The 23,813-nt window shown below is 42.2% G+C and overlaps 1 long non-coding RNA gene across 1 annotated transcript; it reads left to right on the forward strand.

Annotated features, from left to right (window-relative positions):
• Positions 1–275: 275 nt before the first annotated feature.
• LOC125096166 (uncharacterized) lies at positions 276–22,588 on the forward strand. The gene is made up of 3 exons (XR_007126088.1): positions 276–430; positions 8,176–8,300; positions 22,422–22,588. It is a non-coding gene; the product is annotated as an uncharacterized LOC125096166 (long non-coding RNA).
• The last annotated feature ends 1,225 nt before the right edge of the window (positions 22,589–23,813 follow it).

Below are 23,813 nucleotides of genomic sequence, written 5' to 3' on the forward strand. Positions count from 1 at the left end.
AAGAGCAGGGAGTCAGATGCGGGGCTAGATCCCGGGATCCTGGGATCATGACCTGAGCCAAAGGCAGATGCTTAACGACTGAGCCACCTAGGTGCCCTGAGCCATGTGAGTTTTTGAGAGAAAAGCATCAAGGGTGAAGATTGTCTTGGCGTGTTCAAGAAACAGCGAGAACTCCTATCCTGGAAAGAACAGAAGGGAGGTCACTGAGGTAGGTGGGGTCACATTTTGTTCTATTTGTGACAGGAAGTCACTGGAACGTGAGGAAGGGACTGAGGGGTCCTGGCTACCAAGGCTCCCCCTGGCTGCTGGAGGAGAACAAGCTGGGGGGTAAAGGGGGTCCCCAGGAGACACAGCAGGAGGTGCTACCAAGACAGTACAGACAAGAAGAGACGCCCACAGAGCTGGAACTGCCCACTCTCTGGATAATCAGGTTAAAAGATGGGGGCACCCTTATCCCTTAATATTTGGTAAGCAAATGGTCTTCTAGAAGTATATCATTTTAATTATCTTTTTAAAAAACAAAAATTTGGGTTCCTACTATATATGCAGGATTATGTTACGTGGTTTATTTGGTTTGGGTTTTGGCTGGTATGACTTTTTTGGTGACTGCTTCCTTGCTTCTGATGATCTTGCCTTCCTTTTCCTTTTCTTTCCTTCCTTCCTTCTTTCCTTCCCTTCTTCCTCTCCTCCTTCTCCTCCTTCTTCTTTACTTTTTCTTGTTTATTAGTAAAATGTAGGGTGATACTTTGTATCACAGTAAAGTACTGTGATACACAGTAAAGTACTTAAATCTTGAGTATGTAGCTCAGTGTGGGTTTACCTCTGTGTCCACCTGTGTAGTCACTATCCAGGCCAAAACATTAAACATTTCCAGCACCCAGTGGCTTTCCGTGTGCCTCACCCGGCCCCACCCAGCGTCTGTTTCTTGATTTGTTTAGATTTAGGAATAGATCACAAATATGTCTCAGGTCAGTCAATACAGACCTCCAAAATTATTTTCCATTTTTGTATGGTATTCCATTTTATTTAATGGATGTTTCATCATTTCCATAACTACTGGTATATTTAGATTCTTTCCAATTTTTAAGGTTTTATAAATCACCCTATAATGGCCATTCTCACAAATACATCTTATCTCAATTGTCTATTCCCTCCAGGAGGTAGGATTGCTGAATCAAAGGAATGCACACTTTTTCAAAGAAAGATTTTATTTATTTATTTGAGCACAAGCAGTGGGGACAGCAGAGGGAGAAGCAGACTCCCTGCTGAGCAGGGAGCAGGACGCAGGACTCCATCCCAGGATCATGACCTGAGTAGAAGGGAGATGTTTAAATGATTAAGCCACCCAGGTTTCCCTAATATTTTTGAAAGGAGGTTTGAGAGCCCTTTAGAGCGAGCATTTCAAAGAGACTGCTGGACAGATGAAGGGAGAGAAAGCACCACCTGCCCTTGTGGAGGGGCTCTTCAGATGGGGAACGTAGGCTGAGGGAGCCACAGTGATAGCAGGCCTTTACACAGACACTTTGAAGCAAGCAACATTGTCATTGTCATTCCTATTGTTGTTCCTGGTATTATTATCCTCATAGACAAATGAGAAAAAATTTAAAAGGGAGAGAATTAGAGTTGACCAGTTGTCTCAAATGAAATACTCTGCCATTTACAGAGTCAGGACTTAAACTCAGATAGTCTGACTTGCACCCCAGGGCTTTAAGCTGAGGGCCTTTGTTCACTTTTTAATTTGTTTCCTCCTTTCTTCCTTGGTCTGTGATTTATTTGGTTCTAGGGTGAGTGGGTGTGAATGAACCTGGATTATCTTCCTGAGACAAGAAGGAATACTTGACTTGACTTTTCTAGTTAAGTCAGAAAAGTCCCTTGTGGAAGTGAAAGGTCCCATCGATCAAAAGATGGTTTGAGTAACAAGGAACCTTACAGCATTGGATGGAAACACTTTAAAACTGTCTACATCTACAAATTCAAAAGGATACTAAAAACAGCAATGATAACACCCTTGTTGGTCACCTTCAGAGCTAGGGACCCACATTTTATTGTCAAGATTGGCAAATAAAGAAAGAATTAAGTATTTATTTTTCCATTCCAGTATGAACTATCGTACTGGGTAACCAGAGAGGGACAAGCGGAGGCTTCTATTTACAAAGTATTCCAGCTAATAAATGAAGAAAACAAGGTAGAATATTAGCACTGTGTGACCCTTATAGGGGCTCTAGTCAGGAAGTGTCAATGGCTGATAAATACACAAAAAGATAAGCAGACAGTGTGAAAGTGCACACCACCACCTGTGAAGTATTCTTGCCCAAAATGTAAAGCTTAAATCTGATCCCACATCTAAATCTAACCACCGATTTTCTGAAAGTGTAGGGGAAAGGGGAAACCTTCTAAGTGACATTACGTGGGGCTGCAGTGAGAAACGTTACCAGCTTTCTTCACCAAAAATTTGCAAAAAGAAAAGGAGATAGAAGGGAAGTTTATGGATTAAAAGAAAAATAGGTTGGTGAATTTTATGTTGTACAAGTTATACCTCAATCAAGCTGCTCTAAAAAACGAATTAAGAAGTTAATCAGCCAAGAGACATATAGATCTTATTTGGATCCTAATTTGAAGAAGAAACTGCACAAAAAAATTAAAGTTCTGTGAGACAATCAAGAAGTTGAACACTGTTCATTTGGTAATATTAGGAAATTAATGTTTAAAATGATTTTAGGTGTAATATTGGTATTATGGTTATATTTTAAAAGAAGAATCTTATCTCTTAGTGACACATACTGAAATATTTATGGGTGAAATGATATTATTTTTAGGATTTGCTTCAGTATAATCGGGAGGGGAAGTAGGTGGGGTATAAATGGAACAAGACCTGCTCCTGGATGGTAATTGCAGAATTTGGATTTAATACATGGATGGCCATTGTACTGTTCTGTGTTTGTGTATCTGAACATTTCATGATAAAAACTTTTTAAAAGTCAGTATTTAAGTATACAAATATTTAAAAGAACACTTACCCAACTTTGTTCAAAAATTTTTTTAAAAAGATTTTATTTATTTATTTCACAGAGAGAGACAAAGAGAGAGTGTGGGCAGAGGGAGAGAGAGAAGCAGATCTCCTGCTGAGCACAGAGCCCAATGTGGGTCTCGATCCCAGGATTCTGAGATCATGACCTGAGCTGAAGGCAGACACTTAACCAACTGAGCCACCCAGGGGCCCCTGTTTTTAAAATGTTTTTAAAAATTAGAGAAAACCTAAGTGCAGAAAAGTTGATAGTCTTGGTGTCTCTGTGGGATGTAATACTGTGCTTCCATTACAAATGGAGACGTTCACAATATGTTGTACATGATAAAAGCAGCCTATAATAAAGGCAGTTTAAAATTTTTTTTTATCATTTTATTTTTTTCCATCATGATAAGTTTGGTCTTTTATTCCCATCCTCTAGCTCCTCCTCCCCCATCCCCTCTGGTAACCATCAGTTTGTTCCCTATAGTTAAGAGTCTGTGTCTTAGTTTGCCTCTGTCTCTCCTTTTTGCTCCTTTTCTCATTTCTTTTGTTTCTTAAATTTCATGTATGAATGTGATCATATGGTATGATCAGTCTTTCCCTGACTGACTTCTCTTTGCATAATGCTCTCTAGCTCCATCCATGTCATTGTAAATAGCAAGATTTCATTCTTTTATATGGCTAAGTAATATTCATAGATAGATAGATAGAGTTATCTATCTATATATGTACCACCTTTTCTTTACCCATTCATCATCTTTTAACCAGTCCCTATTTATGGACATTTAGGTTTTTATGATTGTTCAGTATTATAAAAAATGCTGTGGGGAACCTGGGTGGTTTAGTCAGTTAAGCATTTGACTCTTGATTTCAGTTCATGTCATGATCTCAGGGTCATGTGATCAAGCCCCATGTCAGGCTCTGCACTGAGCGTGGGGACTGCTTAAGATTCTCTCTCTTTCCCTCTACCTGCCCCCACTCTCTCGGTCTCTAAAAACAACAATAACAACAAAACACTGTAAAACATCTTTATGCATTCATTTTTACTTTGTGTTGTAAGTATTTCTGTAGGATAAATTCCTGGAAATGGGATTCCTGTGCATGCGACCTCATGTCATTGTAAAAATTGTCTGTGCATTTGTTGTGTCTGTATAGAGGTAGTATTTTGACATATAAACTCATACTCATTAGTTCCTTTTTATCTAACCACATTCCCTTCCATCGTTAAATCCAGACCATGAGATATGCTTACTGCCTTTGAGAGGGCCGCAACTCAAAAGAGTTGAACGTACTGAGTCATCAGTTAATTTCATAAAGAAATGAGTCACCAAAATGGACTTTTGATGCTCATGACAGAGACAGAAGCTTTGAAAGAAAATTCTTTCTGAGTTACCAAAACCTAGTATGAGCGCCAAACTTTCAAAGTTTATGCCATAAACAAATGATTCAGGAAAATTTGGTGATGATGTAAAAGCAAGTTGTTCTACCCAAGAGGAGATTAAAGGTCACTGGGGTGAGGATGAACTTCAGAGAGATGAAGATAAGAGCCATGGAGACACACTTTGATGGTGTCTCTGAAAAGCAGCCTCGCTCAGCCTGGATGAAAGCTAATAGTAGCCCTGGAAAACACTGAGGGGATGCCACAGCTCAGGGAAGCCATAAGGCTCTCTGTAGAGCCCCAAGCCCCAGGCCTCTTGAGTCACGAGAGTTGTATAGTGGCCTGGATGGGTGAGGCTCCTGAGCAGATGGCCTGAGGATAGCCTCATGTCGTCTGGCACACCACAGCACATGAAAGGAATGTGGAGGTGGCTGAGAGAAGAGCCTTAACACAGCGACAAGGAGGACTCCAAAAATACGGACACTTGACCAAAGACCACGTGGGACCAGGGCCATCTGTGCTAAGGGCTAGGAATAGAACGGTGAACAAGACTTACACAGGCCTTCCCTTCACAGAACTTGCAGACATCCATGGGTGACACAAAATAGCTGAATAATTATTACATGGGAATGTAACATAATATACTGGAACGTACAGTTTCCTAGAGTAAATGGAAGACTTTATTTTTCTCAAAGATTGTATTTATCCATTTGACAGAGAGAAAGAGACAGTGAGAGAGGAACACAAGCAGGGGGAGTGGCAGAGGGAGAAGCAGCTCCCCACCCAGCAAGAAGTCCGATGCAGGGCTCGATTCCAGGACCCCGGGACCATGACCTGAGCCGAAGGCAGCCGCCTAACAACTGAGCCACCCAGGTGCCTCTACACTGAGACTTTAAAAGGGAATAGAAATCTGCTGGGTACAAGGTGTGTAGGATGGTCTTCAAGCTGAGTGAACATAGTGCAAAGGCTCAGAGACAGGAGATAGAATATTTAGGAGCCTGGCTAGAGAGGCGAGTTACGACTGGTAGGTAGAAGGAACCAGTTTCCAAGAACCTAGACCACATTAATCAATTTGTATTTTGTCCTGGAGACACTGGGGAGCCATTGGGAGATAACCTATCTATTTTTATCATCTATTTTTTTTTGCAGTTCCCTGCTTTATTAATTAACTAAATCTATAGCTAATTTGCTAATGAAAACTATAAGATATAAAGTAATTATAAAATATGGGGAACAGACAGCACCATGAGTTATTGTTAAAGCAAGAACCTCACATCATTTAAACTAAAACCCCCAAACCAATCGATTATTTAGGATACGATAATAATAATGTCACTGAGAGTTTAAGATGACTAAGATGCACCAAAAGGTTTGTAGCAGGGAGTGCTATCATTAGTTCTGTGTATTAAACAGAGCACTTGGGGGTGCCTGGGTAGTTCAGTCAGTTAAGCACCTGCCTCTAGCTCATGTCATGACCCCTGGGGTCCTGGGATCGGGTTTCCCATCAAGCTCCCTGCTTTTCCCTCTACCCCTCCCCCCTGCTTGTGATCTCTCTCTCTCTCTCACTCTCTCTCTCTCTCTCAAATAAATAAAATGTTTATAAAAAAAATAAACAGCATACTTGGGCTGTTGTGTGGAGAATGGAATGTAGGGGTCCAACCTGGAAACAGGCAGAACAGGCAGGAGGGCCAGAGACCCAAACCAGGCTAGAAAGTAGAGTAACCCTAGAGCCTTGTTACCCAGGCCCTGGTTTGCCTAAAACCTACCCAAGTTTGTGACTATTGTCATCTCTTGCCATCTGTTGGGGTGCCTTTCACTCTCAAACACAACCTGGTTTGGAGGCTCCAACAGTGGCAGTGGAGTTGGAGAGAAACCAGCTGGGATTTGAGAGCTCTTTGGGACATAGAACTGATTAAGCTTGGTGATGGGTCAGATGTAGGGGTGAGGCATGTTGTCTCCCAGGGCTGTGGCATGAGCAGTGGGTGGAGAGACACGGTGCTTTCAGAATATAAGGAGCACCTTGTACAGTGCTGGCTCCAAATCTCTTGGATTTGGTACTTCAGCAGCTTCCCACCTAAAGGGATGAGTAAGGGTTGTCTTTGGAGGGAAAGGGAAAGTTTTCCAGCAGAGAGAACAAGTACAACAATACAGAGACAAAAGGCAAAATGTCACCTTTAGGGGCAAGTGCAAATATTTTGTTTTACAGTCGTAGGTGTCTTGGTGTGAAGGGAAGAGGATGGGTTGGTCAGGCTCTGGAGGATGGATTTTAGCAAGGGTCTGGATGTGCAGCCTGAGACTTGCCCATGGCTCATTGTGGCTCTGTGTTAGATTCTCATGCTAGACTGTAATTGGGAGGGTCATGTACAGTATCTTTAAAAAAAAAATCAGAGGAGGACTTCCCCTATCTCTTTTCTCCTTTTATTTAGTAGGAAAACATCAACAACCAGAACCTTCACCAAAGATAGGATGGCAGAGCTGTCCCATAAGCCTGGAGCACTACACCTGGATTATTCTATGAAAAAGAAAGGAACTTCTATATTATTTAGGGCTTTGTTTTTCCAAGTCTTTTCATTAGAGCAATCTAACCTGTACCTATTATACCTATACCTATATATAATATACCTATTATAGTACAATAATACCTATTGTACTAAAAAGCAATAGGTATTAATAAACTCGTTTAGACATGTTGAATAGAAGTCCCTGCTCTCTGCTGATATGGTACCCTTGAATAATTTTAATCTCTCAGTTCCCAAAGTCCTGGACCCCCAGCCGAAAGCCTGGACTTTTGCTAAACAGTCTAGGGAGTGAGTTCCCCATTGAGAGCTCAGGGAAACCAGGAAACAGAAGGAAGAATCTAATGCTGAGAACGGGCTTGGAGGCCAGAATCAATCAAATGGGGACCACCCTTCTAAGTGTCTATGGGTTTGCTGAGCCACATTGGGGGATCAACTGTGGAAAACTGCTCAAGTTTGGGCCTCCCTGTTAAATTCAAAAGATAAATAATTATTAAGTAATGAATGGTGAATGGGCCTCAGGGAGCTCAGGAGAAAAGCACAGATGCTCACAGATACCCACTCAAGGTATGTCCCTCCTGCGATGAAAGCCTCAGGGGACTAAGAGTTTTCTTAAGGGCCCCAACTAGGTATACTCTATTTACTGGGCACAAACTGGATGCCTGGCAATGGATCAGGTATGAAGAAGTACAAAGTTGAATAAAACAATGCCCCTACCATCGAATAGCTAACATCACAGTGGGAAAACAGACGAAGAACTATAATGTGATCCCTAGGAAACTCCACATCTAGGGACAGCCCTTTCATTCCTCCTGATGCACTGATGGAAAGCATCCACTGATGGAATCCCACTCTTGCCTGGAGGGCTACCTACTGGGCTTATGTGGGACTCAAGGACGAGATCACTACTCCACTCTGTACAGAAAAACCCACTTTTAGTGACAGTGCAGCCCATCCCTCAAATCCAAAGGAACATTGCACACAGTCAATACTGGTAGATATGTTGGCTCTGACTTCAGAGAGTTGTGTAAACAAACCCCTGCTCAATTGGAAACTAACCCTCTAATCTTTCCCTGCCCTTCTAATTCATTAAAGTATCAATTCTCAGAGTCCGAGTGTCTCACAAATATCTTCTAATGGATCTATCCCATGGTTTTGTTTACTTTGTTTATCAGAAGAACCTCCAATGGTATATTTTTATCCTTAATAGGTATCCTTTAAGGCATGTCAATCTTTCAATTCATTTTGGCTTACAGAATTTTTTCTTTTTTCAGAAGGTAGCCAGCCAGTTCAAAAGGCCAAGATTCTGAGCATGGGGTGCAATTTGTATGGGTCACACCCAGGAGCAGCCTACATTACTAATGCTATGCTTCCATCCTTGGCACCTCCAACCATAAAGGTAAAAGATGTGAAGTGCATTAAAAGACCATTTTTTCCCCTTGACTTGTAATGGATAACTAAGAAGTGTAAAAAGAAGAAGGAGGATGCTTATAGAATTTTATGGATATATGTGCATAAAATGTATACATAGAAATAAATACATATACATAAAATGTGTATTTATATATATAGTCTGGCTTTGGTTTCAAAACAATGCCAGCTTCATAATATGAGTTGGGAAGTGTTCTATTTGCTGGAAAATTCATCTAGAGTTGATCTTACTTCTTCCTTAAATGGATGAAAGAATGCATAGGTGAAACCATATAGGCCAAGTAGGCCTACAGTTTACTGTATGTAATAAAAACATCCCTTCTCTTTTAAGAGAAGTGAGTATTCATCTGCTTACTTAAACATTGACTGAGCTAGAAGTGCTGTGTGCTTTGGGCACACAATGAAGATCTCCAACCTAACAGAACCCAACTGAAGTGACAGGTGCTTAACTTCTGAGTCACCTTAAAAAGCTCTTTGGTCTTCAGATTGTTTGTTTTGGGGATGTCTTTGTTATGTAGTTTTATAAATGACATGCAGATTGGCTGAAAACAGCTACAATTTGACACTCTATGATAGTTTAAAACCAGATGCCTGGACAAAAAGCACATTAAAAGATGCTCAACATAGCTAATCATTAGGGAAATGCAAACCAAAACCACAATAAGCTATCATTTCACATCTATTCAGATGGTCACTATTAACAAAATAAGTAAATAAATAAAAACAAAACCAGAAAAGCCTGAGGAGCAGGCTTCAGACTTAGCAGGTGTCTAATGGCCTACAGAGCTGCTCTCAAGGAATATAGGCTATAGACACCATCTTGGCACTTTTCTTCTGCTTTTCTCTTCTGGTATCTCCCAAAAAAGAGCTCAATAAAGCCCAGATAAACTCACCCAGAGCCCCAATTTTGTAATTGCAACCCAGAGAACACCTCTATATCTCCTGGCTCTGGTGGCCAGTGGCGCTTATGATTGTTATAACTTCAAGACTGTATATATTTATACACATTTAAAAGCTGATGACTGAGGGTCTTGCTTCCAATCAGCCTGAGTCTAGGTGCTAAGATCTTCCCCTTTGGGATACTGACAAGTCTGTGCACATATGTAACTACATGGAACTACTAAAAATATAATAGACCACTTGGATAAAAACAAAGGTTTGAGAGACAACAAAGACCTGGGGGAGGGTTGAACACAGGGTATATCTCCTGCACAAGGGTACTCCTTCACGACTGGGACAGAAATCTCAATACCATAGAAATCAATACAGAGAGTCAAGCAAAATGAAAAAAATAGAGGAATATGTGCCAAGTTAAAAAAAAAAAAAAACAGAGAAAACTTAAGGAAAAAAAAAAACCTTAATGAAACAGAGATAATTTATCTGATAAAGACTTCAGAATCATGGTCATAAAGATGCTCACCAAAATGAGGAGAAGAATAGATGGACAGAGTGAGGACTTCAACAAAGAGATAAAATATAAGAAAGTGCCAAAGAGAGATCACAGAACTGAAGAACACAATAACTGAAATGAAAAGTACACTAGAGGGGTTCAACAGCAGACAAGATGAGGCAGAAGAAAGGATCAGTGAATGCAAAGACAAGGCAGTGGAACTCACCTGATCAGAGCAGCAAATAGAAAAAAGGATAAAAAAAAAAAAGCAGATAGCCCAAGGAACTTATAGGACAACATCAAACAGACTAAATTTGTATTATAGTGCTCCCAGAAGGAGAAGAAGTAGAAAAGTGGGAAGAAATTTTATCTGAGGAAATAGTGGCTGAAAACTTCCCTAACCTGGTGGAGGAAAAAGACATCCAGAATGAGGAAGCCTAAAGAATTCCAACAAGAAAACGCACACCAAGACGCATTATAATTAAAATGTCAAAATGTCAAAAATTAAAGAAAAAGAATCCTAAAAGCAGCAAAAGAAAAAAACAAATTGTTAACATACAAAGGAACTCCGATAAGACTATCAGCAGATTTTCTAGCAGAAACCATGAAGGCAGAGAGGATTGGCATGATATAGTCAAAGTGCTGAAAGAAAACACTTCCAACCAAAAAAACTTCCAACCTAGCTTACCTGGCAAACTTATCATTTAGAATTGAAGGAGAGATAAATAATTTTACAGACAAGCAAAAGGTAAAGGACTAAATCAGCCTTACAAGAAATGTTAAAGAGAATTCTTTAAGCTGAAAAGAAAACATGATAGTTAGTAACAAGAGCATAGGAGAGAATAAGTCTCACTGAACAGGTAAATATATGTAAAGTAGTGTACTAATCACATATAAAGCGAGGATAAAGGTCAAAAAATGAAATAGTAAAAATAAGTATGATTATAATAACTAGTTACAGGATACGAGATAAAAAGAGGTAAAATCTGACATTAAAAACACAAAACATGGGGAGAGATAGAGTAAAAATTTTGAGCTTTAGGGATATTTGTGGAAAATGGTCCCCTTTGAGATGGCATGGAAGCTTGGAGACCTCTTCCCATACCTTGCCCCATGCATCTCTTCCATCTGGCTGTTCCTGAGTTATCTCCTTTTATAATAGACCCATGATCCAATTGGTTATATTATGGTGAGCTTCCTAGGAAAAGGTCACAAAGTATTGTAATGGAGCTTCCTTGTGTCTCCACAGTATGTCCAAATTGACCACTTGGAAAGCCCTAAAGGTTCTGACTCGTGACAGCTTCCAAGCATCAGGTTGGCAAAAGCTCTCCTCCATCTGGTGACTCAGGTATCTAGGTTCCTTCTATTTGTTGTCTCAACTTTTGTAATATAGCATATCTGGATAGTCACCAACTTCTTGTACCCCAGAGTTGCCTACTCTGGGACAAGGCTACTGCAGTGACTCTTGATGCCACACCATGTATCCCCCTCAGTCCACCTGTACTCACCTGCAGCTGGGAACAGTTTCCACCTGCATCTCCCTTTTCTGCCCAAGGGCTTCCTCTGGTACCAAGGAGAACGGTGTCAGATCTTAACACCCAAGGCCAAACCCTCAACTACTGTGGCAGGAAAATCTCGAATAAATGGTCCAGCCTTCTTAACCTCCAGAGAGACCATTTAGAGATTTTACTTATTTATTTGAGAGAGTGAGTGAGTGACAGCACAAACAAAGGCAGAGGGAAAAGCAGATTCCCCACTGAGCAGCGAACCCAACATGTGGCTCAATGCAGGGACTCTGAGATCACAACCCAAGTGGAAGGCAGACACTTAACTGACTGAGCAACTAGGCACCCTGATGCTCTGGCAGCCCATAAGGAAACGTGTTTATCTTGAAAGCACCTGGCAGAGGTGGCAAGGATGGAGCCGAGCTGCTAGAAAGACCCTATTTCTCAAACCCAGCTTTCTACATGGGAATTACTCAAAAGGAACCCTTATCAAGCAGAATTCCAGCTCTGGTGTAATCCATCTTCTAAAGTGCCTAACATTTCCATCATGAATGGAATGAAATCACCCCTTAGGAATGAAACATGGATATGCCAATGTCTTTCCCAAGAAGGGAACAAACTCGGTAATGTTCACCAATGTCCTAGAAAGGAGCTGCTAGTAATAATCCTTCAGAATGTCCTACTGTATGTCAGATATTTGTGTGTGGACATTGCCACCCGTGCCTCATCACACTTCTGTGTCAAGAACAACAGTTGATATCCCCATATTTCAGAAGATAAACTGAGTTTGAGAGATTTTGACTTGGCTGGACAACTAAGGAGCAGAGGGTGTGAATTCAGGGCTCAACATAATGACTCTCAGAATCTTAGATGAAAAGTTGATTTACTTCTGAATAGGAGTGCATTAAATTTTTTTTCTTAAGGTTTATTTATTTATTTGAGAGAGAGAACACAACGGGGAGGGGGAGAGGGAGAGGGAGAGAGAATCTGAAGCAGACTCCACACTGAGTGTGGAACATGACATGGGGCTTGATCTTATGACCCTGAGATCACCACCTGAGCTCAAACCAAGACATAGCCACTCAACTGACTGAGCCACCCAGGTGCCCTACATTTGAAAAATTAGATTTTGATTGTACAGTGATAAATTTTCATTGTGGAAAAATTAGAAAATGTAAAAGAGCCAGAGAGGAAACTAAACATTGGCTAGACATAATCCCACAAGGCAAAGAGGATTTCATTTTCAATTTTGGATGTATTATTCTTCTTTTCCATTAGCATTATGGATTTTTAACAAAAATGGGTGAGAATATGTAAAATTCTGTTACGTGAATGTATCATTATTTATTTAACAAAAAAATGTTGAGCTTTAGAATGTGATCAAATTTAAGTTGTTATCAACTTAAATTATTATAAATATAAGTTCTTACATAAGCCTCATGATAACCACAAGGTAAAAACATATAGTAAACACACAAAAGATAAAGAGAAAGGAATCTAAACACACCACTAAAGAAAGTCATTGTGGGGCACCTGTGTGTCTCAGTTGGTTAAATGGCTGACTTTGGCTCAGATCATAATCCCAGAGTCCTGGGATTGAGCCCCATGTCTGTTCAGTGGGGAGTCTGATTCTTTCTCTCCCTCTGCCTGCCGCTCTGCCTGCTTGTGTTCTCTCTATCAAATAAATAAATAAAATCTTTAAAAAAGAAGAAGGTCATTGAGCCACAAAGTAAGAAAGCAAAAGAAGACCAGAAAGGAACTACAAAAACAGTCAGAAAACAATTAACAAAATGGCAAGAAATACATACCTATCAAAAAATTTTATATAAATGGACTAAAGTCTTCAATCAGAATACATAGAGTGTTTAGGCATTCTTTCAGGGTAGGTCTGCTGGCAATGAATTCACTCATTTTTTTTTTAATTGAAGTATAGGGGTGCCCGGGTGGCTCAGCCATTAAGCGTATGCTTTTGGCTTGGGCCCTGATCCCAGGATCTTAGTATCAAGTCCCTCATTGGGCTCCCTGCTCAGCTGGAGGCCTGCTTCTTCCCACTCTTCCTGTTTGTGTTCCCTCTCTCGCTGTCTCTCTCTGTCAAATACATAAATAAAATCTTAAAAAAAAAAAAGAAATCTTCCTTTTGTTGCTAATTTGGTAAGTATAGCAAAATATTTACTAACAAACACAAGCGAGTCTCTAAACTTCTCTCTGACTACAATCCTGGCCATTTCTCAAGATATATTTTTAACTAGAAAATAAAGAAATGTGATGCTTTAATATGATTTAGAAATTATAAAATGTGATGGGTCAAATTTGATTTAGAACATAAAGAAATGTGGTGTTTAGGCATGACTCCTTCTGGTTGCATGTTACAAAAAGCAAACCAGTAAAAGACCCCAGATCTAGTCGCTTACAGACCTATAAAGGTACAGAATGAGGAGGATACATTTTTAACCCGTTTCCTGAAGAAAGGCTCCTTGTAGGAGAAAGCTGACAAAAGTAATAAGGCCCAAGTATGCGAGACCAACCAGACCTCAGATTACACTTGGGTATGGTAACAGCCATAATGGGCTTGTCTGTGAGTACTCAGAGTGACAAATCACGTGAGAGTCTAAAATACTTGTAAACTTCCTGATTTATCCAAAGTATGCAGCAGGACATGGTCTGTGATGGGCGGGCTGCAGAGATGTGAGTGGCTGACCAGAACAGCCAGGGCCATCCCCAGCAGGTGGTCAAGCACACGGGTGCGCTCACATCCAACAGCCTGGGAAGCCGGCACACTGCGTCCGGTAGCCCCTCCATAGTTCCTGAAGCTTCTGCCCCAACAGCCAAGGCTCCTCGCTGGTCAATCACCTTTATGCAATGGGAGAAAAGGGAGCCTTCCTCCAGATCCTTTACCGCCCCTGCAGGAAAACCATCACAGTTACTGTACTATTTCGGGACAATTACCAGGAGGATGGAGATCAGAGGAGGGGTGCAGAGCTGGGTTTGTGCCATGTGAGCAGTTTTATGTTGTCTCTGCAGAGCTTTGACTCTGCAATTAATTATCCCGAAACACCCAAATCCTGCCATTTTGACAGACTGACATCGTACAAGACAGTGATCTATCTATTCAACAACATGTTATTAAAGCTGATAAAAAGTCAAAACCATGCTCCTAGAACGGGACCCCCACTACCTTCATGCCAAATACGTATCACTTACAAGCACTCACTAAGTGGCAGACACTGTTGTACGTGCTTTACCAATATCAAGTCATTAAATTTAGTCCTCTTGACAATCTCACAAGGCTGGGATAGAATTGAAGCATCACATTCAGAACCTGAGGTGAGATGAAAATGACACAATGAACATCTGGCAGCCAAGATGGAACTGTGCAGGGGTTCCAAACAGGAAGTGCAGCTTGGGTCTTCTCTTTCAGGATGTGGCAGGGTTGAGTGCTGGAGCTTAGAGCCCCTGAGTGAAGACATGTTCTGTGACAGCTCCTGTTGAACCATGTTGCTCCTTTTCATCTTCCCAATAATCTTGAGAGTTTTATTATCCCAGTATATAGGTGGGAAAGATTAGTTTCGAAGGGGGCGGGTAATTGGCCAGATTTACACGAGCGGTAGTGATGAAGTGATGCCTCCTGAATGGGCGCCAGATGCCACACCCCAGGCTTCCATGTGTGTCCTTGTGTCTGGGGGAGAAGGGGTGAAGGTGGGACCTGATGTTCACAGTGAAAGCAGAAATCATGGTGCTATTTAACTGTCGTCACTGTTTTCTTTTTTCCACTTCACTCATTGTTGAATTTCTTTTCATTCCCACGTAGTGAATATCATGATCTTGATATAGGGATCATAAACAGATATATTTGTTCAAGTTTATTTAAGTCAATGCAAATAATGTTGAAAGAAGGAAGAATGGGAGCAAAATTAAAATGACCGGGAATCTCATGTTTGCATTACCTGGATTTGGAGGACAGGGTATGGGAAATCAGCATCATATTTATTCACAAGCTAAAGATCTGAAAAATGCCACATTTGGCATTTCCTGTCACTGCCATGTCACTAAACTCAGCCCTGACCTGCTGGGACCACCATCCACCCTGGGAATGGAGATTATTGGCTGAACTTCCTGTTAGGAAGCAGAGCGCCTGCACCTGGCAGCTGCTCCTCAGGGCTGAGCCCTCCCCATATTTTCAGCGAGGGAATTCCAGCCTTGCCTTAACTCCATGGCAGGCCACCGGAGTGAATCTGGACTGAAGTCAAGACAGAGTCAAATGTTACTGAATATCTGTAATTACTGCTTGTCCCTTTGAATTACTTTTTTTTTTTTAAGATTTTATTTATTTGTTTGACAGATCACAAGTAGGCAGAGAGGCAGGCAGAGAGAGGAAGGGAAGCAGGGTCCCCGCTGAGCAGAGACACACCCCCCCACCATGCAGGCTCAATCCCAGGGTCCTGGGATCATGACCTGAGCGGAACGAAGGCAGAGGCTTTAACCCACTGAGCCACCCAGGCGCCCCTTGAACTACCCTTTTAAACAGTAGCATATCTTTTACAGAAAATTCAAACCTAGAGTGGAACCCCCTGAAGATTCCCATAGGAATCCCATTCTATTTCTAAGGTTCTGATGACATCCTGGACTTAGCAATGACAGGTCATGTGTACGTGAAATTTGGAATGTAGACCAAATTCAGGGGATTTTCTACTTTGCTCCTAGTACAAAATGCATCTACAATAACCACCTTTGCTTTATATTTATTTTCCCATATGTTCTTAAACGTATTAGATAGGGCCAATTTGTCCTCACTCACTCATTCATACATACATAGCTTCAACCAGCGTTTGTTGAATGTTAGAACTCAGGCACAAGCTGGGCCCTGGGACACAAGGGGAAAATACAGACCCTACTGTCTTGGAGGAAGAAAGAAGAGAAATAACACTGGATAAGTGTGAGTCAACTCTGTGTTACCGAGTTGGAAAGACAGAAGTGGTAACAAATAATTAAAATAGAATTTGTAAGATTAGAAGAGTGAGGACTTGGGGCTTGGAGAGGCTAACCAGAGCCTCTGTGACTTAAGATTCTGTGGGTGCAAAAAAAAAAAAAGATTCTGTGGGTGCAGGAGGAAGGGGGAATGAAGTGTCCTTCAGATGGAGGCATTAGCTGGTACCTGCAAACATAGGCAATAGGTTCTCTTTTCTTTCTTTTAATTTGTTAAAAGATTTTTATTTACTTATGTGAGAGAGAGAGAGAGAAAAAGCACGAGGAGGGGGAGGGGCAGAGGGAGAAGCCGGCTCCTTGCTGAGCAAGGACCCTGATGTGAGACTCCATCCCAGGACCCTGGGATCATGACCTGAGCTGAAGGCAGATGCTTAACAGACTGAGCCACCCAGGTGCCCCTGTAGGTTCTCTTTTCTAACTTGGTGCTTCTGCCATGTGCTCTGATACTGTTCTTCCCTCCAATACACAGGTATCTCTCAAGTGTGAGGTGACTATTAACACAAATGACAAACAATTGAGCTAAATCTCAAGTAAAGTCTCAGTTTACTCAGTGAGCCTTGTTTTGCTTGTTTATCTAAAAATTTATTCGTTTCTTGAGTGGCTAATGATTCATGTTAACAGGAGTTTGGGAGAGGTTGGTTCCCACCGTCCTGGAGGACTTGGAGGGGTTCAGGGCGTCCGCGGAGGCAGTCACTGCAGAGGTGGTGGAAACAGCAAGAGAACCGGAGTTAGAAGTGGTGTGAGAAGATGGGGCCACGCGGCTGCGGTCTCATGATCAGACTTGGACGGATGAGGAGCTGCTCCTCGTGGATGAGCCAGGAAAGTGGGTTCTTGAGATGGAAACTGCTCCCGATGGAGATGCCATGAAGACTATTGAAATGACCACAAAGGATTTAGAATCTTACATCAACTTAGTGAGAAAGCAGCAGCAAGGTTTGAGAGGACCGACTCCAATTTTGAAAGAAGTTTTACTAAAGATGAACTACTATCAAACAGCATCGCACGGTACAGAGAAATAGTTTACGAAAGGAAGATTCTATCAGTGTGGCAAACCTCATGGTTCTCTTACCTCAAGAAACTGCCGCAGCCACCCCAGCCTTCAGCAGCCCCCACCCCGGTCAGTCAGCAGCCATCAACATGGAGGCAGAACCCTCCACTGCAAAAAAAACAGGACTTACTGAAAACTCTCAGGTGATGCTTAGCATTTCTTATCAATACAGTATTTTAAAATTAAGATAATTGTGTAATTTTTTAGACATAATGCTATTGCACACTTAACAGACTACAGTATAATATAAACATAACTTTTATACGCACTGGGAAGCCAAAAAAATTTTTGACTCAATTGATATGTGCTTTATTATAGTGGTCTGGAACTGAACCTGTAATATCTCTGAGGTCTGCCCATATATTTACTTGTTTGTTACCATTTCTTCCTTCAAAAGACCATAAAAGTGACTGGAACAGATTTTTTTTTTTTCTGGCTTATTGAACACTCAGCCTGTACAGAGCCTGAAACACAATAAATGTTCATTGATAAACTTAATTTTTGTTTTCTTTTTCTATCAGAATTTTTGTCTTTTTTTATGAGTTCTTCACGTAGTTAAGATATTAGCCCTTTGTCAATATGCTTTAAGTATTTTCTTAGAATACTTGTCTCCAGTTTTCTTTATGCATTTTCTTACACTATTGATAATATATTTTGCATACTACATTATAGACTTTCCCAGTTTATCATGACCATAAACGTTTTCCCGTATCTTTAAAAAATCCTTTGAAATCAGGGCTCCTGGTTGGTAGAAGCTGAAATCCGCTATGTCTGGGCATGTCTTCTGACCCAGAAAAATGTGCTGGAAGATATGTATGAGAGAGAGGGAACTTCCTTCGAAACAAGGAAATCTGGGGGTGCCTGGCTGGCTCAGTCAGTGGAGCGTGCAACTCTTGATCTCAGGGTTGTGATTTTGAGCTTCACATTGGGCATAGAGATTATTTAAATAGATAGAACTTTAAAACAAAACAAGGAATTCTGAGGAGAGGAGCCAGGTCCAAGGAGCTTGATTTACTATTTTTCACCCATTCTAAGGCACATTTCTTTTCTTTCATTTTAACACTCTGGATCAGGATGTATCTTACAGTTGCTGGCATCTTACAATTACAGTTGGCAATGTTTTCCCTGTTAGTGGCCCATAGAATAACAATGTGCCTCACACCTGGTAAGTCTTAGGTTTGAGGAAATACTAAAGGAAGTCTGGGTCGCCTAAGGAGAGTGAGATTGACACCAGAGCAAGCAGTTCTTCCCTCTCTCCCAGCTAACTCTTAGCTCAATGGCCGTGGACTCATTTTTAATTCAACGGTGAGCAGGGGATGGGGGATAAGAAGTAAAAATGAAGGGCGTGTTCCAAGTATGAGGGGATGACTGGCACACAAGAGGGACTGGATTCCCTTATACTATGGTGTGACACTTGGAGGGCTGGGGCAGGATGCACCTTGGCCTGGAACCTTCCTATATATTGGCCTACAGGCAGTCAGGATTATTGGTGATGCTTGGCCAAGCAGACCTCCTCACAGGAGTGTTGGAGATGTTCTCTAGAAAGACTTGGGAGGTTGTAAATGGTACCAGGTTCCCACCACCATCTTGTAGCCCCCTCAGTGACTAGGTCTCTCTTCTAGAGATTTGAACCTGGGTCAGATTTGAACCTGATCCCTGGGGGCTGCTGACTTTGATTACAGTCTGGAAAAAATGAGATGGGTTAGATCTCGAGGAGAATCTACACTCCCTTAAAATGTATTAGCTCAAGAAGAGATTATTCAGGGCATCAAGCAAGGCGGAGTGAGTCTCCTCAGACATATAAGAAAGGCTGCTTCTCCTGGCAAGAAGTAATCAGTGAGGCTGATAGGTTCAGAGCATTCACATCCATCCAAATGCACCCAAAGGCCCTCAGTACAATGCACAGGGTACTTCCCTTTGGCCATTAAGTCCCCCATATTTATAGACCATGGCTACGGATTCAATGTGTGTTGTAATTCTGAAATCCACAGGTTTGACCTTTGGGCCTTTTGGGGGTAGTTTACTGGTCCTGCAGCCATAAAAAACAAGTTTCTGTTAGAGTGGTTATTGAAAATCTCTGGTTTCCTGACTGTGACTTCAGTTGAAAATGACAAGTCCTAAGCATGAGATTTGAAGTTTTATTTGTTTATTTCAAAAAAAAGAGAGAGAAAGTGGGAAGAGGGAGAAAGGAAATCTCAAGCAGACTCGCCCCCGAGCACAGAATCTGATGTGGTGTTCTATCCCACAACCGAGACCATGACCTGAGCCGAAATCAAGAGTCACCTGACTGACTGAGCCACCTCAGAACCCCTGAAGTTTTTTTCTTTTTTTAAAAAGATTTTCTATATTTATTTGACACAGAGAGATAGTGAGAGAGTGAGCACAAGCAGGGGGAGCAGCAGAGGGAGAGGGAGAAGCAGGTTCCTTGCTGAGCAAGGAGCCCAATGTGGGACTCGATTCCAGGACCCTGCATAATGACCTGAGCTGAAGGCAGGCGCTTAACTGACTAAGCCACCCAGACATCCCTGAAGTTTTCTTTTTTATAAGCATTCCACGCAGCCACTCTGCAGCCCTTGTAAAGCACCATTCCCACCACTGTGCCTTTCTTGGGGGCCACTGGCACTCAAAGCATTACCTTCATGCCTGACACCCACGGATATTGGCTGAATTACCCCCTGCAGGTACAGAGTACCCGTGACCACTGAAATGAGGCCATCACCACCTTCCAACTCACTTAGCTTGGACAATGACTCCCAGATCCCCACCTTTGAAGGTCATTTCCTGGAGCCACGTCTGGAACCAAATACTTCATCAGTCAGTGTTTTATCAAAAAAACAGAAACTATTCCAGATATTTTTTGGAAAGGTTTATTTATTTCTTTTGGAGAGAGTGAGCACATACCAGCAGCGGGGGGGGGGGGGGGGGGGGGAGGAAGGGGTTGGTGGGAGCAGAGGAGAGGCAGAGGGAGAGAATCTCAAGCAGACTCTCTACCGAGCATGGAGTCCAATGTGGGGCTCCATCTCACAACCTGAGATTGTGACCCAAGCCAAAATCAAGAGTCTGATGTTTAATCAACCGAGCTACCCAGGCGCCCCCATCACAGGTATTTTAAGCAGAAAGGGATTTAATTTATGGAATCACATACTAAAAAAGCTGATGGAAATTCTAAGAGAGCAAAAGTCAAGGGAAACAGACATTTGTTTTCAGATTCATCCTGCCAACGGTGGGGCAGAGACTTGGGAATCTGTCGCTGTTTGTTTCCTGATTAGGGAGCTCCACCTAAGGTGAGGTTGGAGACCTAGCCGCAGCAGGAGGGGGCCTCCCTAAGGAGGCCATGCAGAGCCTTGGCTGTCAGGATCCACACATCAGCCCACTGCTTCTGGGTCCCTTTGCCTTTCAAGTAGTGCATGAGTGCCTGTTGTGGGAGAATATAAACCCTAGAATGCAGAAGGCTAGGGTTTCTGGGATGTATGGTTTCCAGGCTTCCATGGAAGGTGCTGGTGATAAACAAGGGTTGAAGATAAAAAGAGGGAGAGAAAGCTTCTCTATGGCTAGCATACCCCATAAAAATAACCTTTTTTATAATCAGGAATTCAGCTCTCTTAATTAGACTCTCTTCCTGTGGAAAGCTCCTGCCTGGCCCATGACCACTGTTTCTCAATGACTGACCCACAGGCCAACTGCTTCAGGTCAACCAGGGAGCTCCTTGAGCCCCACACAAACCTACTAAGATATACTCCCTGGAAGTGAACTTTCTAGAAGCCTTAGGTATATTTACTGCTAACACTTGGAGTGGGGGTGCGTGTTGCCCTCTGAGAGGCTTTTGTTTTCCTTCTAGCTGGGAAACCAAGGTTTTGAGAGTTTATAACTTTTGAAAAGTCCACAGGACTCACTGACCATGTGTCTGTCCAGGTCCCAAGAGCACTCCGCTTACCCAGAGTGGGCATGGGCTCTGTCCAGAGTGGCAGCTTGTGTTGTCAGAAGCAGATGGGGACAGTACAGGCCCTAGAGTCATCCCAGACTGGCCCAGTCTCCCTGTAAGCCCCAGGCCATGTGTCTGAGTACAAAACAGGAAGTTCCCTTTGTCCTGAAGAATGACAAGTAGTCCACTGTAGGGTTCCGGTTGCTACCCAATCTCACCCAACCCATATCCTCAGTAGATATTATAAATTTACAGTTTCATACTTTTATACCTTAGCAGAGAATAAAATTAGGCTGACTTACAAACCAGATGGATATTAAAATTCCGAAGATGATGGATATAAAGACAAATATACCATTATAAATGCTCAAGACTTAGCCATTTTTTCTTTTTAAGCACAGACAATTAAAATTTAAGTCTGTAAAGAACAACAACAACAACAACAACAACAACAACAAAAACAGAGGCAAGTTATCTTGTCTACCAAAGTAGATGAAGCAAAAATTAGACCGGGGACTATGTCTTAGAAGTTCTTTGAACTTAGAACTGTAGAAATAATGAAGAAGAGGCACCTGAGACACTGGTCGCCTTGCAAAGAAATTCTCCAGCCTCTTGAATTCCAAATCTCCTGCTTCCCAAGCCAGAAGCATGAAGCCTGAGTAGTGATTCTCAGTCCTGGCTGCACATAGCAATCCCTTGGGAGCTCTTAGAGGTGCTGAGACCCAGGACTTTCCCTGGAGATTTTTATTTCTGTGTGTGTACGTGTGTGTGCACGTGTGCGTGTGTGTGTGTGTGTGTGTGTTTAAGTTTCCCAAGTGACTCTAATGTGTAGCCAGGATTGGAAACTTCCAATCTGGAGGTTTAAAAAAATACCACCTCCACGTAACACGCCCATCACCATTGTTGAAATGATCCAGACGTCTCAATTGTTTTCCTGGTACTACTCTACTGTTACAGCACAGCCAGAAACATCCTGCTATTTCCTGACCCACAATGGTATCATCCTGGATGGATGCCAGGGAAAGTTTTCTTCACCTGGCCTGTCACGGACTCCCTGCTTGCCTCCTTTCGGAAGCCCGGGATTACGGCTGATCCTTGTTCCTGAAAGGCAGTGACTTTCCCTGGGCAAAGCCGTGTGTACACACTTATTCCTGTCTTCTCTTTTGGCCAGCCATTTTGAAATGCCTTCTGCATACAAGACAAGCCTACTCATTTGCCTTTTCTCTCTTTTCCTTGTTCAGAATTTAGGATTTTGAAAGAAACTGGCTAAAATATATATTCTCAGGAGCTTGAATCAGTTGCCAAGAATGTGAGTCACACCCACCATGAGAAGGATTCTCAGTGAGGGGAAAAATTTGCTCCTTCCACCATGACTTCCTTTAACAGAGAACATTACCATTGCAATAGGTAAGCAAATGCTTCTATTTTGAGTGTTATGCCTCAATCCGGGACATCTCATATTTTGTAGTATGTCCTAACATTTAGTCTTGGAGTAAGACAATGTTATAACCAACTGTGTGATATTTGTGACATGGGTATGAACAAGAACACCTAGAGCTGTTTTCTTTCTTGTTCAGAAGGAAGAATACGAAGTGGATAATTAACTCAAGGGGTTAGTGAGTAATGCGGGCCTAGTGAAGTTGGGGTCAACGCTTAAAATGCCCCAGGGGTACATTCGTGCAGACACTACATTTTTGGCAGCCCTATGCTTGGAGCCTCTTTCTCTATTTCCCTCCATGCCAGGCTACCAAAGGGGCTAGAGGACACCAGTGGACACCGGTCTGGGGCTGCAGGTGGTGTGGATTCCTTCCTCTGCTCTGTCCTCCCTGCTCCAGCCATCCTGGCTGCTTTTCATTCTCAGCTCCATGCCGGAGTTCATCTGCCTAGAACCCCATTTTCCAGAACTGCATATCGCTGCTCCCTTTGCCTCTATCAGTAGAACTCAAGAACCCACTGTCCCATGTATTCCTCTGTGAAGGTGTGTGTGTGAGTGCGTGTATGTGCGTCTTTGTTGGTATTCATTTATTTTCGGTCTCCTCTACCCTCTGGTCCCTGTCCAAGAAGGCAGGGAAGTCATCCTTCTTCACCGCTGCATGCTCAGTACCTAGGAGAGTGGTAAGCGTATCATGCAGTGAATGCTCAGTAAATGATTGTTTACATTAGTGAATTGGTTTCCAGTGTCACATTACTTTTATTTGATTTTCACAATAATCCTGTGAAGGAAATGTGTGTCCTAACGTATCCATTTTTTTTTTAAAGATTTTATTTATTTATCCGACAGAGAGAGATCACAAGCAGGCAGAGAGGCAGGCAGAGAGAGGAGGAAGCAGGCTCCCTGCTGAGCAGAGAGCCCGATGCGGTGCTCGATCCCAGGACCCTGAGATCATGACCTGAGCGGAGGGCAGTGGCTTAACCCACTGAGCCACCCAGGCGCCCCCTAACGTATCCATTTTTTAAGGAGACCATGAGCCTTGGCTACAATCAGCAACAAAAAGGGGGAACAACTATGTTCCTATTAATTTAGATTTCATTACTTTTATATACCCTTATGGAAAACATCTGATCTTCTTTACACCATAACATACTTTACAAACATTGAAAAGACCCAGTGAAAAGACACTACTTTTTCCTTC

The sequence above is a fragment of the Lutra lutra genome, chromosome 3 (genome assembly GCF_902655055.1).
Source record: "Lutra lutra chromosome 3, mLutLut1.2, whole genome shotgun sequence".
NCBI classification, from domain to species: domain Eukaryota; kingdom Metazoa; phylum Chordata; class Mammalia; order Carnivora; family Mustelidae; genus Lutra; species Lutra lutra.